Source organism: Salmo salar, unplaced genomic scaffold (assembly GCF_965601325.2).
Source record: "Salmo salar unplaced genomic scaffold, fSalSal1 ptg000566l, whole genome shotgun sequence".
NCBI classification, from domain to species: domain Eukaryota; kingdom Metazoa; phylum Chordata; class Actinopteri; order Salmoniformes; family Salmonidae; genus Salmo; species Salmo salar.
In genome coordinates, this window is record NW_027675420.1 from 138,199 (window position 1) to 152,684 (window position 14,486).

Consider the following 14,486-nt stretch of genomic DNA (forward strand, 5'->3'; position numbering starts at 1 on the left):
CTCCTATCGTAACACCTCCTATAGTAACACCTCCTATGGTAACACCTCCTATGGTAACACCTCCTATGGCTATGGTAACACCTCCTATGGCTATGGTAACACCTCCTATGGTATCACCTCCTATGGTAACACCTCCTATGGTAACACCTCCTGTGGTAACACCTCCTGTGGCTATGGTAACACCTCCTATGGTAACACCTCATATGGTAACTTCTCCTATGGCTATGGAAACACCTATGGTAACACCTCCTATGGCTATGGTAACACCTCCTATGGCTATGGTAACACCTCCTATGGTAACACCTCATATGGCTATGGTAACACCTCCTATGGTAACACCTCATATGGCTATGGTAACACCTCCTATGGTAACACCTCCTATGGTAACACCTCCTGTGGTAACACCTCCTGTGGTAACACCTCCTATGGCTGTGGTAACACCTCCTATGGCTATGGTAACACCTCCTATGGTAACACCTCATATGGTAACACCTCATATGGCTATGGAAACACCTCCTATGGTAACACCTCCTATGGCTATGGTAACACCTCCTATGGTAACACCTCCTATGGCTATGGTAACACCTCCTATGGTAACACATCCTATGGTAACACCTCCTATGGTAACAGCTCCTATGGCTATGGTAACACCTCCTATGTTAACAACTCCTATGGTAACACCTCCTATGGTAACACCTCCTATGGCTATGGTAACACCTCCTATGGTAACAACTCCTATTGTAACACCTCCTATGGTAACACCTCCTATGGTAACACCTCATATGGCTATGGTAACACCTCCTATGGTGACACCTCCTGTGGTAACACCTCCTATGGTAACACCTCCTATGGTAACACCTCCTGTGGTAACACCTCCTGTGGCTATGGTAACACCTCATATGGTAACACCTCCTATGGTAACACCTCCTATGGTAACACCTCCTATGGCTATGGTAACACCTCCTATGGTAACACCTCATATGGCTATGGTAACACCTCATATGGCTATGGTAACACCTCATATGGTAACACCTCCTATGGTAAGACCTCCTACGGTAACACCTCCTGTGGTAACACCTCCTATGGCTATGGTAACACCTCCTATGGTAACACCTCATATGGTAACACCTCCTATGGCTATGGAAACACCTCCTATGGTAACACCTCCTATGGCTATGGTAACACCTCCTATGGTAACACCTCATATGGCTATGGTAACACCTCCTATGGTAACACCTCCTAAGGTAACACCTCATATGGTAACACCTCCTATGGTAACACCTCCTATGGCTATGGTAACACCTCCTATGGTAACACCTCATATGGTAACACCTCCTATGGCTATGGAAACACCTCCTATGGTAACACCTCATATGGTAACACCTCCTATGGCTATGGAAACACCTCCTATGGTAATACCTCCTATGGCTATGGTAACACCTCCTATGGTAACAGTTCCTATGGCTATGGTAACACCTCCTATGGTAATACCTCCTATGGTAACACCTCCTATGGTAACACCTCCTATAGTAACACCTCCTATAGTAACACCTCCTATAGTAACACCTCCTGTGGTAACACCTCCTATGGCTATGGTAACACCTCCTATGGTAACACCTCATATGGTAACACCTCCTATGGCTATGGAAACACCTCCTATGGTAACTTCTCCTATCGTAACACCTCCTATAGTAACACCTCCTATGGTAACACCTCCTATGGTAACACCTCCTATGGCTATGGTAACACCTCCTATGGCTATGGTAACACCTCCTATGGTATCACCTCCTATGGTAACACCTCCTATGGTAACACCTCCTGTGGTAACACCTCCTGTGGCTATGGTAACACCTCCTATGGTAACACCTCATATGGTAACTTCTCCTATGGCTATGGAAACACCTATGGTAACACCTCCTATGGCTATGGTATCACCTCCTATGGTAACACCTCCTATGGTAACACCTCCTATGGTAACACCTCCTATGGCTATGGTAACACCTCCTATGGTAACACCTCATATGGCTATGGTAACACCTCCTATGGTAACACCTCCTATGGTAACACCTCCTATGGCTATGGTAACACCTCCTATGGTAACACATCCTATGGTAACACCTCCTATGGTAACAGCTCCTATGGCTATGGTAACACCTCCTATGTTAACAACTCCTATGGTAACACCTCCTATGGTAACACCTCCTATGGCTATGGTAACACCTCCTATGGTAACAACTCCTATTGTAACACCTCCTATGGTAACACCTCCTATGGTAACACCTCATATGGCTATGGTAACACCTCCTATGGTAACACCTCCTATGGTAACACCTCCTGTGGTAACACCTCCTGTGGTAACACCTCCTATGGCTGTGGTAACACCTCCTATGGCTATGGTAACACCTCCTATGGTAACACCTCCTATGGTAACACCTCATATGGCTATGGAAACACCTCCTATGGTAACACCTCCTATGGCTATGGTAACACCTCCTATGGTAACACCTCCTATGGCTATGGTAACACCTCCTATGGTAACACATCCTATGGTAACACCTCCTATGGTAACAGCTCCTATGGCTATGGTAACACCTCCTATGTTAACAACTCCTATGGTAACACCTCCTATGGTAACACCTCCTATGGCTATGGTAACACCTCCTATGGTAACAACTCCTATTGTAACACCTCCTATGGTAACACCTCCTATGGTAACACCTCATATGGCTATGGTAACACCTCCTATGGTGACACCTCCTATGGTAACACCTCCTATGGTAACACCTCCTATGGTAACACCTCCTGTGGTAACACCTCCTGTGGCTATGGTAACACCTCATATGGTAACACCTCCTATGGTAACACCTCCTATGGTAACACCTCCTATGGCTATGGTAACACCTCCTATGGTAACACCTCATATGGCTATGGTAACACCTCATATGGCTATGGTAACACCTCATATGGTAACACCTCCTATGGTAACACCTCCTACGGTAACACCTCCTGTGGTAACACCTCCTATGGCTATGGTAACACCTCCTATGGTAACACCTCATATGGTAACACCTCCTATGGCTATGGAAACACCTCCTATGGTAACACCTCCTATGGCTATGGTAACACCTCCTATGGTAACACCTCATATGGCTATGGTAACACCTCCTATGGTAACACCTCCTATGGTAACACCTCCTATGGTAACACCTCCTATGGTAACACCTCCTATGGCTATGGTAACACCTCCTATGGTAACACCTCATATGGTAACACCTCCTATGGCTATGGAAACACCTCCTATGGTCACACCTCCTATGGCTATGGTAACACCTCCTATGGTAACACCTCCTATGGCTATGGTAACACCTCCTATGTTAACAACTCCTATGGTAACACCTCCTATGGTAACACCTCCTATGGCTATGGTAACACCTCCTATGGTAACACCTCCTATGGTAACACCTCCTATGGTAACACCTCATATGGCTATGGTAACACCTCCTATGGTGACACCTCCTATGGTAACACCTCCTATGGTAACACCTCCTATGGTAACACCTCCTGTGGTAACACCTCCTGTGGCTATGGTAACACCTCATATGGTAACACCTCCTATGGTAACACCTCCTATGGTAACACCTCCTATGGCTATGGTAACACCTCCTATGGTAACACCTCATATGGCTATGGTAACACCTCATATGGCTATGGTAACACCTCATATGGTAACACCTCCTATGGTAACACCTCCTACGGTAACACCTCCTGTGGTAACACCTCCTATGGCTATGGTAACACCTCCTATGGTAACACCTCATATGGTAACACCTCCTATGGCTATGGAAACACCTCCTATGGTAACACCTCCTATGGCTATGGTAACACCTCCTATGGTAACACCTCATATGGCTATGGTAACACCTCCTATGGTAACACCTCCTATGGTAACACCTCCTATGGTAACACCTCCTATGGTAACACCTCCTATGGCTATGGTAACACCTCCTATGGTAACACCTCATATGGTAACACCTCCTATGGCTATGGAAACACCTCCTATGGTCACACCTCCTATGGCTATGGTAACACCTCCTATGGTAACACCTCCTATGGCTATGGTAACACCTCCTATGTTAACAACTCCTATGGTAACACCTCCTATGGTAACACCTCCTATGGCTATGGTAACACCTCCTATGGTAACACCTCCTATGGTAACACCTCCTATGGCTATGGTAACACCTCCTATGTTAACAACTCCTATGGTAACACCTCCTATGGTAACACCTCCTATGGCTATGGTAACACCTCCTATGGTAACACCTCCTATGGTAACACCTCCTATGGTAACACCTCCTATGGTAACACCTCTTATGGTAACACCTCCTATGGTAACACCTCCTATGAATACCCTCTTCATAATGCATTATATGTGCATTCATCTGCATAATACGCAATGCAAAATAACCTATTAGCTGCTATGTCATGCATCATAATAATGCATTAAGCAGATGTATTTATCATTCATTATGTATTGTGTCTTCTTTGTGTTGTCTTTCTCTTCATATTGTGGTGGTAGTGTGTGTTCCTTGATGCGCTCTGGGTCTCTCTGGATACTGGAGACAGACCACCACGCAACTCACTGTGGACAAAGAGAGATGGTTTAACCAAAAAAACTATTCATTTACACCCACACCACATCACACGCGCACAAAGTAAAACGTTTGACAACTTACCCTTTTAGCGTGGCACTGCATTGTGCAACCTGGGAGGAGTCATCTAGAAATTGAACAAAATAGGAAAATATATTATATTCTCCTACAGTTCTGAAGGTGATTTGATTGAATAAAGTATGAATATAATAATATGTCAGAGGAAACCTTTTCCTCACAGCATGTAAAGAAAGTGGAAGAGTTATGTTTTTACCGTTGTTCTGAGTGTTGTTCTGAGTGATGTTGATGTTACCTCCTACTTCCTTATTGCTGATCACTGGGGCACATAGACTGCTTCCACCCTCAGCTGTGAGGGAAGACTGGGGATTGTAGGCTGGGAAGACTGGGGATTGTCGGTCTGGGGGACTGGGGATTGTAGACTGGGGAGACTGGGGATTGTAGGCTGGGGAGACTGGGGATTGTAGGCTGGGGAGACTGGGGATTGTAGGCTGGGGATTGTAGGCTGGGGAGACTGGGGATTGTAGGCCAGGAAGACTAGGAGAGACAATGAGAGATAGAGGTAACACTGGCCTCTATGTCCTCAACCTGGTACTACAACACAAGGCAATACTGACTTGAACCATTTCAGGGAAATTGGTCTGACCTTTGTTGAAAGAGCGTTTCTCCACTGTTGCCCTCTGCTTTCCTCCCTTCAGTGTACTCCTTTTTTCTTCCCAAAGACAAACTTCTCTTTTTGGAGAAAGCGGTAATGTCCCTCTCCTCTCTCCTCCCTTTGGAGCAATTGCTCCCCATCTCTTTCTCTCAAGTCTCAATCTACGGAACATGAGTGAACTCATGAAAACATATTTTTGTATTCTTCAGAAGTCCAAATGTCTAAAACGCCAAATGTGTACTGAACCTTACCAAATTAAAGACAATTGCTGTTACCTAGAAAACAGTTAGAAATATATTTTACTATTTTATGTATTTCAAATCCATTCGAGTTTGATAAATTGTCAATAACACTTGACTTTCTGTTCCACCACATCAGTAGCACCTAAATATTTGGTTCAAGAAAGATTTATTTCAGAAGTTAATCCAAAACAAACATAATATATTGTAATTATTGAAAGAAGATCCTTATCTTTCTGGTAATAGACATTTACTGCGGCGTCACAGTCATGTCGTCCGAGTTTGGCTGGTGTAGGTTGTTATTGTAAATTAGAATTTGTTCTTAACTGACTTGCCTAGTTAAATAAAGGTTCAATAAAAAGAAATGTTATTGTGTGAGAGAGAGAGAGAGAGAGAGAGAGAGAGAGAGAGAGAGAGAGAGAGAGAGAGAGAGAGAGAGAGAGAGAGAGAGAGAGAGAGAGAGAGAGAGAGAGAGAGAGAGAGAGACAGAGACAGAGACAGAGACAGAGACAGAGACAGAGACACAGACACAGACACAGACACAGACAGACAGACAGACAGACAGACAGACAGACAGACAGACAGACAGAATGAGAACCCCTATCCTAGAGAGAATGAAAAGGAAAGAGAACCCCTCCCATCCTGCCAGATGTTTATCTTAGTCTCAGAGCACAGTAGGACTGTAAGCAAACAATCTCTACAAAGGCCCCAACAGTACAGAGTTCCAGATGGCTCATTGTTTGGCTAGTGCACTTTTTTATATTCTATTTGATGTATTTTAAGTGTGCAGATATTAGTTATCTGGGTAGAAAATACTGTTCCTTTTCCAACATTCACTGTTTTTCTAAGTATACAAAACACATTTCCTCAGTATTCCCCTAACTGCTGATAAACAGGATGCTGCTTATTTCCTGTTCCAACAACACCTACTCTCCTCTCAACCCCAGACTGTCGCCATGCAATTTCTTTCCCCAAAAGCTCTCTTACATAGGCAGTATTCACATTTCCTCTACCACAATTCCTGATCAAATTATAGTTGTGTCACATTTTCCCACAGCACGCACTCGCTCACTAAAGTAAAAAAAACTGAACAAACACATCGCCTTCCCCGTGGCTCAGTTGGTAGAGCATGGTGTTTACAACGCCAGCATGGTGTGTTATATATACTGGCCTTCCTCGTGGCTCAGTTGGTAGAGCATGGTGTTTACAACGCCAGCATGGTGTGTTATACATACTGGCCCTTCCCCGTGGCTCAGTTGGTAGAGCATGGTGTTTACAACGCCAGCATGGTGTGTTATACATACTGGTCTTCCCCATGGCTCAGTTGGTAGAGCATGGTGTTTACAACACCAGCATGGTGTGTTATACATACTGGCCCTTCCCCGTGGCTCAGTTGGTAGAGCATGGTGTTTACAACACCAGCATGGTGTGTTATACATACTGGCCTTCCCCGTGGCTCAGTTGGTAGAGCATGGTGTTTACAACACCAGCATGGTGGGTTATACATACTGGCCTTCCCCATGGCTCAGTTGGTAGAGCATGGTGTTTACAACACCAGCATGGTGTGTTATACATACTGGCCTTCCCCGTGGCTCAGTTGGTAGAGCATGGTGTTTACAACGCCAGCATGGTGTGTTATATATACTGGCCTTCCCCGTGGCTCAGTTGGTAGAGCATGGTGTTTACAACGCCAGCATGGTGTGTTATACATACTGGCCCTTCCCCGTGGCTCAGTTGGTAGAGCATGGTGTTTACAACACCAGCATGGTGTGTTATACATACTGGTCTTCCCCGTGGCTCAGTTGGTAGAGCATGGTGTTTACAACACCAGCATGGTGTGTTATATATACTGGCCTTCCCTGTGGCTCAGTTGGTAGAGCATGGTGTTTACAACGCCAGCATGGTGTGTTATACATACTGGTCTTCCCCGTGGCTCAGTTGGTAGAGCATGGTGTTTACAACGCCAGCATGGTGTGTTATACATACTGGCCCTTCCCCGTGGCTCAGTTGGTAGAGCATGGTGTTTACAACACCAGCATGGTGTGTTATACTGGCCTTCCCCGTGGCTCAGTTGGTAGAGCATGGTGTTTACAACGCCAGCATGGTGTGTTATACATACTGGTCTTCCCCGTGGCTCAGTTGGTAGAGCATGGTGTTTACAACACCAGCATGGTGTGTTATACATACTGGTCTTCCCCGTGGCTCAGTTGGTAGAGCATGGTGTTTACAACGCCAGCATGGTGTGTTATACATACTGGTCTTACCCGTGGCTCAGTTGGTAGAGCATGGTGTTTACAACGCCAGCATGGTGTGTTATACATACTGGCCCTTCCCCGTGGCTCAGTTGGTAGAGCATGGTGTTTACAACACCAGCATGGTGTGTTATACATACTGGCCTTCCCCGTGGCTCAGTTGGTAGAGCATGGTGTTTACAACGCCAGCATGGTGTGTTATACATACTGGCCTTCCCCGTGGCTCAGTTGGTAGAGCATGGTGTTTACAACACCAGCATGGTGTGTTATACTGGCCTTCCCCGTGGCTCAGTTGGTAGAGCATGGTGTTTACAACGCCAGCATGGTGTGTTATACATACTGGCCCTTCCCCGTGGCTCAGTTGGTAGAGCATGGTGTTTACAACACCAGCATGGTGTGTTATACATACTGGTCTTCCCCGTGGCTCAGTTGGTAGAGCATGGTGTTTACAACACCAGCATGGTGTGTTATACATACTGGCCCTTCCCCGTGGCTCAGTTGGTAGAGCATGGTGTTTACAACGCCAGCATGGTGTGTTATACATACTGGCCCTTCCCCGTGGCTCAGTTGGTAGAGCATGGTGTTTACAACACCAGCATGGTGTGTTATACATACTGGCCCTTCCCCGTGGCTCAGTTGGTAGAGCATGGTGTTTACAACACCAGCATGGTGTGTTATACATACTGGCCCTTCCCCGTGGCTCAGTTGGTAGAGCATGGTGTTTACAACACCAGCATGGTGTGTTATACATACTGGCCTTCCCCGTGGCTCAGTTGGTAGAGCATGGTGTTTACAACACCAGCATGGTGTGTTATACTGGCCTTCCCCATGGCTCAGTTGGTAGAGCATGGTGTTTACAACGCCAGCATGGTGTGTTATATATACTGGCCTTCCCCGTGGCTCAGTTGGTAGAGCATGGTGTTTACAACACCAGCACGGTGTGTTATACATACTGGTCTTCCCCGTGGCTCAGTTGGTAGAGCATGGTGTTTACAACGCCAGCATGGTGTGTTATACATACTGGCCTTCCCCGTGGCTCAGTTGGTAGAGCATGGTGTTTACAACACCAGCATGGTGTGTTATACATACTGGCCCTTCCCCGTGGCTCAGTTGGTAGAGCATGGTGTTTACAACACCAGCATGGTGTGTTATACATACTGGTCTTCCCCGTGGCTCAGTTGGTAGAGCATGGTGTTTACAACGCCAGCATGGTGTGTTATACATACTGGCCTTCCCCGTGGCTCAGTTGGTAGAGCATGGTGTTTACAACGCCAGCATGGTGTGTTATACATACTGGCCTTCCCCATGGCTCAGTTGGTAGAGCATGGTGTTTACAACGCCAGCATGGTGTGTTATACATACTGCCCTTCCCTGTGGCTCAGTTGGTAGAGCATGGTGTTTACAACGCCAGCATGGTGTGTTATACATACTGGTCTTCCCCGTGGCTCAGTTGGTAGAGCATGGTGTTTACAACGCCAGCATGGTGTGTTATACATACTGGCCTTCCCCGTGGCTCAGTTGGTAGAGCATGGTGTTTGCAACGCCAGCATGGTGTTTGCAACGCCAGGGTTGCAATTTTCAAGTGTCTGCCTCAGATGATGAAAATAACTACCAAGATGTCCTTGATCCAATTTTAATTTGTATTATTTATTATTTAACCTTTATTTAACTACGCAAGTCAGTTAAGAACAAAGTGTTATTTACAATGACAGCCTACCAAAAGGCAAAAGGCTCCTGTGGGGACGGGGGCCTGGGATTTAAAAAATAAAATAAATACTATATAAATATAGGACAAAACACACTTCACAAAAAGAGAGACAACACAACACTACATAAAGAGAGACCTAAGACAATAACATAGCAAGGCAGCAACACATGACAACACAACATGGAAACAAAAAGGGTTATTCTATGGGGACAGCGGAAGAATCCTTTTAGGTTCTAGATAGCACCTTTTTTCCTGAGAGTAGACCTATATTGCCGTGGTTTTCTGTAGAAATAAATGCAACAGGTCCTCTGGTGAATCTAGCAAGACAGCGAATCATTGCATCACCGACTAAGTATGAATATAATGAACATTTATGACTTGCACCGTTATGCAATTATTAAGAGACTAGATACAAAGAGCTAATCCTGGCAACCAATGTTCTAGCATTCATTAATGGAGGCAAGCAGATCAGAGATGTCAAGGTGGCATCCAATAATATGCTACAGTATGTGTACTGTATAGTGTACATAACAACTACCAATAGACCTTCTAAATTATAAGCATTTGGTCAATCAAATAATTACTCTGTAAAATGAGGAATGCAGTTACTCTATTTAACTAATTGGATGAAAGAATTGACACTCAAACAATTACAGTGTACTGTACATTAAATACATTATACATTACAGAATTACACAGAGTATATGACTATCACCAATAGGCTTAAACAATGTGGTAACACATGTCTTCAGTTCAGAATAGTCTCTAAGAGAAAACACAATGTGTGTCTGATACACACGAGCTTGGTAGCAAGTTCTCAAAGGTTGAACAAATTCACTGTCCTTTTAACCAAATTCAAGCAGAAACTCACGCCCAACCTGAATTAAGACTTCTTTGCACTTTGCTAGTTATAACAAAAGACAGGAAAACAGCCAGATTCGAATCTAATCAACTCAATGTAAGTAACGTTAGCTAGCAATCTAAATCCAAAAACAGCTTAAATTATTTATTCCTATTTAACAATATTTTAGAAGGCTTACATCAGCCTGCCTAGTCAGCTAGCCAGACAGTTATGTTTAGCCAACGTTAGCTAGCTAGCTAATTGTTTTTGTAGCTTTCATTTTGTATGTAACGTTAGCTTGCACTTAAATGGAATCTCTTGAGGAGATGTTATTTTATCTTTCCAACCAGGCAAAGTACTATGAAGGCACCAATGATCTCGACAAGAAGCACAACATTCGTAGGGGTCAGAAATTCACTATTCAAGGAAGGCACCAGTTCGCTTCTATTACATGACTGGAAGGATTTAGCTATGAACAACCATTTTTCAAAAACCATTAACCCTCTAGGTAGTTGGTCATCTAGAAGTTGCTAGCTATACATTTGTCATCTTGAGGTATCTAGCTATAAGTTAACTCAGATCAATCAAATTGACAAGTCTAAGCATTTTTTTTAATTTAAACTTTATTTAAACTAGACAAGTCAGTGAACTAGGCAAGTCAGTTAAAAGACCAAATTCTTATTTACACTGACGGCCTAGGAACAGTGGGTTAACTGCCTTGTTCAGGGGCAGAATGACAGATGTTTACCTTGTCAGCTCGGGGATTCAATCCACCAACCTTTCTGTTAATGGCCCAATGCTCTAACCAGTGCAGGACATTAAGCACACGGAGGAGATAACCCAGACCTTCTCAGAACCATTGTCTCCAAGCTGCCTTCAAAGCTCAGGGAGAAGTGGAGATCAGCTGTGTGGGATTTTCAGGATCAACACAGCAGAGGAACAAAGTCTGAAGACTTTGTGGAGAAGCAGGCCTGAATTGCATTGGATCCAGTATTCTTTTAAACCTTTTTTATATTCATAAGTATATAGAGTTTTTTTTTAACACAATATACTTGCAGTGAAGCCGCTCAACAACTACATCATATTGGTCATCTAACAGACTCCCATCCAGAGCGACACACAGAGGCACGTTGACAGATCTCCCACAGGGTCAAAAACGGGGACCCGAACCAGCGATCCATTAGCAACTGGCCCAAGCTCCCAACCGCCAGGCCACCAGCCCTCCAAGATCCCCCCCCACAGTTCCCCAAGAGCTGCCCCTCAACCATCCAAGACCCACCCACAGCCCCCCCAAAGAAAAATAAAATACTATATATATATATATATATATATATATATATATATATATATATATATATATATATATATTCCATTCCCCACCCCAAGATCTCAACCCCCCCATTCACCAACAACCAACAAAATGAACAAAAGAGAAAAAATAGAAAGACAAAGGAAAACAGAAAACCACCAGGCAAAAAACAAAAGACATCCAGGACAACAACAATCACAACAGCAGGCAAACTGAATATGTTGTGCATGTATGGCACTATTTACATGTGTGTCTGTGTATGTGCACATGTGTGCATTTGAATGAGAGTGTGTGTATATACACATGTGTACAAACACCTGCACGGCATCAGCCTCAGACAAACCAACATTAGCTGTAACAACACTGCCCCTCAGTGTCATTCAAACTGGCTTTTTGTTATGTTTATTTTGACTTTGTTTTTTATACTTATATACTTATATATTTTTTATACTTTTATCTTTGACCGTCATTCTATCCCGGTACCCTGCAACTCCACTCCCACTTGTCTCAGCTTCCCTCAGCCCATCCCACCTATCTCTGCAGGCCAGCCTGTTCGGATTTCTACCCAACATATATCTTTCAATGATGATGTGATGTTTAACATTGTCACGCCCTGACCTGAGAGAGCCTTTTTATGTCTCTATTTAGGTTTGGTCAGGGTGTGATTTGGGTGGGCATTCTATGTCTGTATTTCTATGTTGGGGATTGCTTCGTTTCGGCCGGGTATGGCTCCCAATCAGGAACAGCTGTACATCGTTGTTGCTGATTGGGAGTCATACTTGGGCAGCATGTTTTTCCTTTGGGTTTTGTGGGTAGGTGTTTTCTGTTCAGTGTGTTAGGATACCTGACAGGACTGTTTGGCTGTCGTCTGTTTTTCTTTGTGAAGTGCCTTTTTCATCTAAAATAAAAGATGAACAAATTCCATGCTGCACCTTGGTCTACTACTTCAGACAGCCGTTACAGGGATGCTGCACCTTGGTCTACTACTTCAGACAGCCGTTACAGGGATGCTGCACCTTGGTCTACTACTTCAGACAGCCGTTACAGGGATGCTGCACCTTGGTCTACTACTTCAGACAGCCGTTACAGGGATGCTGCACCTTGGTCTACTACTTCAGACAGCCGTTACAGGGATGCTGCACCTTGGTCTACTACTTCAGACAGCCGTTACAGGGATGCTGCACCTTGGTCTACTACTTCAGACAGCCGTTACAAACATACAATTCCTATCGAATATAATCTACAGAATGCGTATTGAAGATAAATACTTTTACGAGGAGTATTAGTAATTGACTGACCCGGTCTCTCCAGATCTCCTAACAGTACTATTTCTAGGCTCAATTTTAGATCAATGCTATACATTTTCAGCCATTCCTGAACCTGAGACCAGAAACAGGCTACCTGAGGGCAATACCAAAATAAATGGTCTATTGAATATGTAGTCTCACAACAAAATCTGCAGAGCTTTGATGATTGATTTGATGATATGCCCCAAATATTCAACATTTTGTTGGTAGCAAGAATTCTAAATAATAATTTTAGCTCAAAGCACGAAGTCTTGAATCTTGTGTCGTTTTATATATCAACTCATACACCCTGTACCATGGAATCGGTACATCAACAATCTCTTCCCAACTATTTTGCAATCTGTATGGCACAACATCCTGGTCCTCAAATGAAACTGGTATACTTTCCTATTTATGCTATTTTTATTCCTCCGCCAGTTTTGATCCTTTATATTGGTCAGACAGACCAGTTCCCTACATCCTCCCACTGGCACCCGCCTCCTCCATTTTTGGGGGTAATGCTGTAATCAATTGGTTGTAATCTTGGATTGAACAGACCTTCCCAAACAATTCTGATAACTCTATGAAGGACATAACTCTACCATTCCAATTTACAATATAATTTAAAAACAGAATACCCTTTTCAAACATCTTTCCCATAAATACAAGTATTTTATCAACCAGCACATTTGAGTTCAGCCATAATATTTGTTTTATCTTTTCAGGGGTGATGACATTGAAATTGTATCCAGCTCTGTAATGCTCGTTTGAAAAAGAGATACTTTGAAAAAAGTATAATTCTCAATTCATCTAAAATGAGACATGGCAATCTGCAAAAAGGCAAAAAGGCCATTTTTAAACAATGGATGAGCTTTTCTTAGTAATCTACTGGAGAACCATTTAGGGTTCAAGTAAAACTGTTGAATAAGTGAAGCTTTTAGAGAGAGGTTTAGTGCTTTTATATTTAATCATCTCGACCCACCCAAATCATATTCATTATATAGATAGTCACGCTTTATTTTGTCTGGTTTAGCATCCCAGATAAAGAAAATATTTTTTGCTCATTGGATTTGAAAAACAAATCATCAGGAGTAGCAGGGGCATAAACCGAGATAAGACTAAGGAGTTAATCAGGGCATTTTTCCATAAATAGACAAGTATTTACCTCTCCATGGTTGCAGGATCTAATCTATTTATTTTTTCTGGTCATGTGACATTAACCTTGTTTATAGTGTTCTCTGCATGTTTGTTACAGATGATGTCTACTCTCTGCAGAATCACATGCTCTGTTGATGTAAAAAATAATAATTGTACCTTTATTTAACAAGGCAAGTCAGTTAAGAACAAATTCTTATTTACAATGACGGCCTAGGAACAGTGGGTTAACTGCCTTGTTCAGGGGCATAACAACATATTTTTACCTTGTCTGCTTGGGGATTCAATCTAGCAACCTTTCAGTTACTGGCCCAACACTCTAACCACTAGGCTACCTGCCACCCCTCCACTCTAACCACTAGGCTACCTGC

At 43.6% G+C, this 14,486-nt stretch overlaps 1 long non-coding RNA gene across 1 annotated transcript; it reads right to left on the minus strand.

Moving 5' to 3' along the window:
- Positions 1–4,344: 4,344 nt before the first annotated feature.
- Positions 4,345–5,084, minus strand: LOC145876288 (uncharacterized). The gene is made up of 3 exons (XR_014391484.1): positions 4,927–5,084; positions 4,737–4,779; positions 4,345–4,642 (listed from the first exon to the last, which is right to left on the minus strand). It is a non-coding gene; the product is annotated as an uncharacterized LOC145876288 (long non-coding RNA).
- Between the last annotated feature and the right edge of the window lie 9,402 nt (positions 5,085–14,486).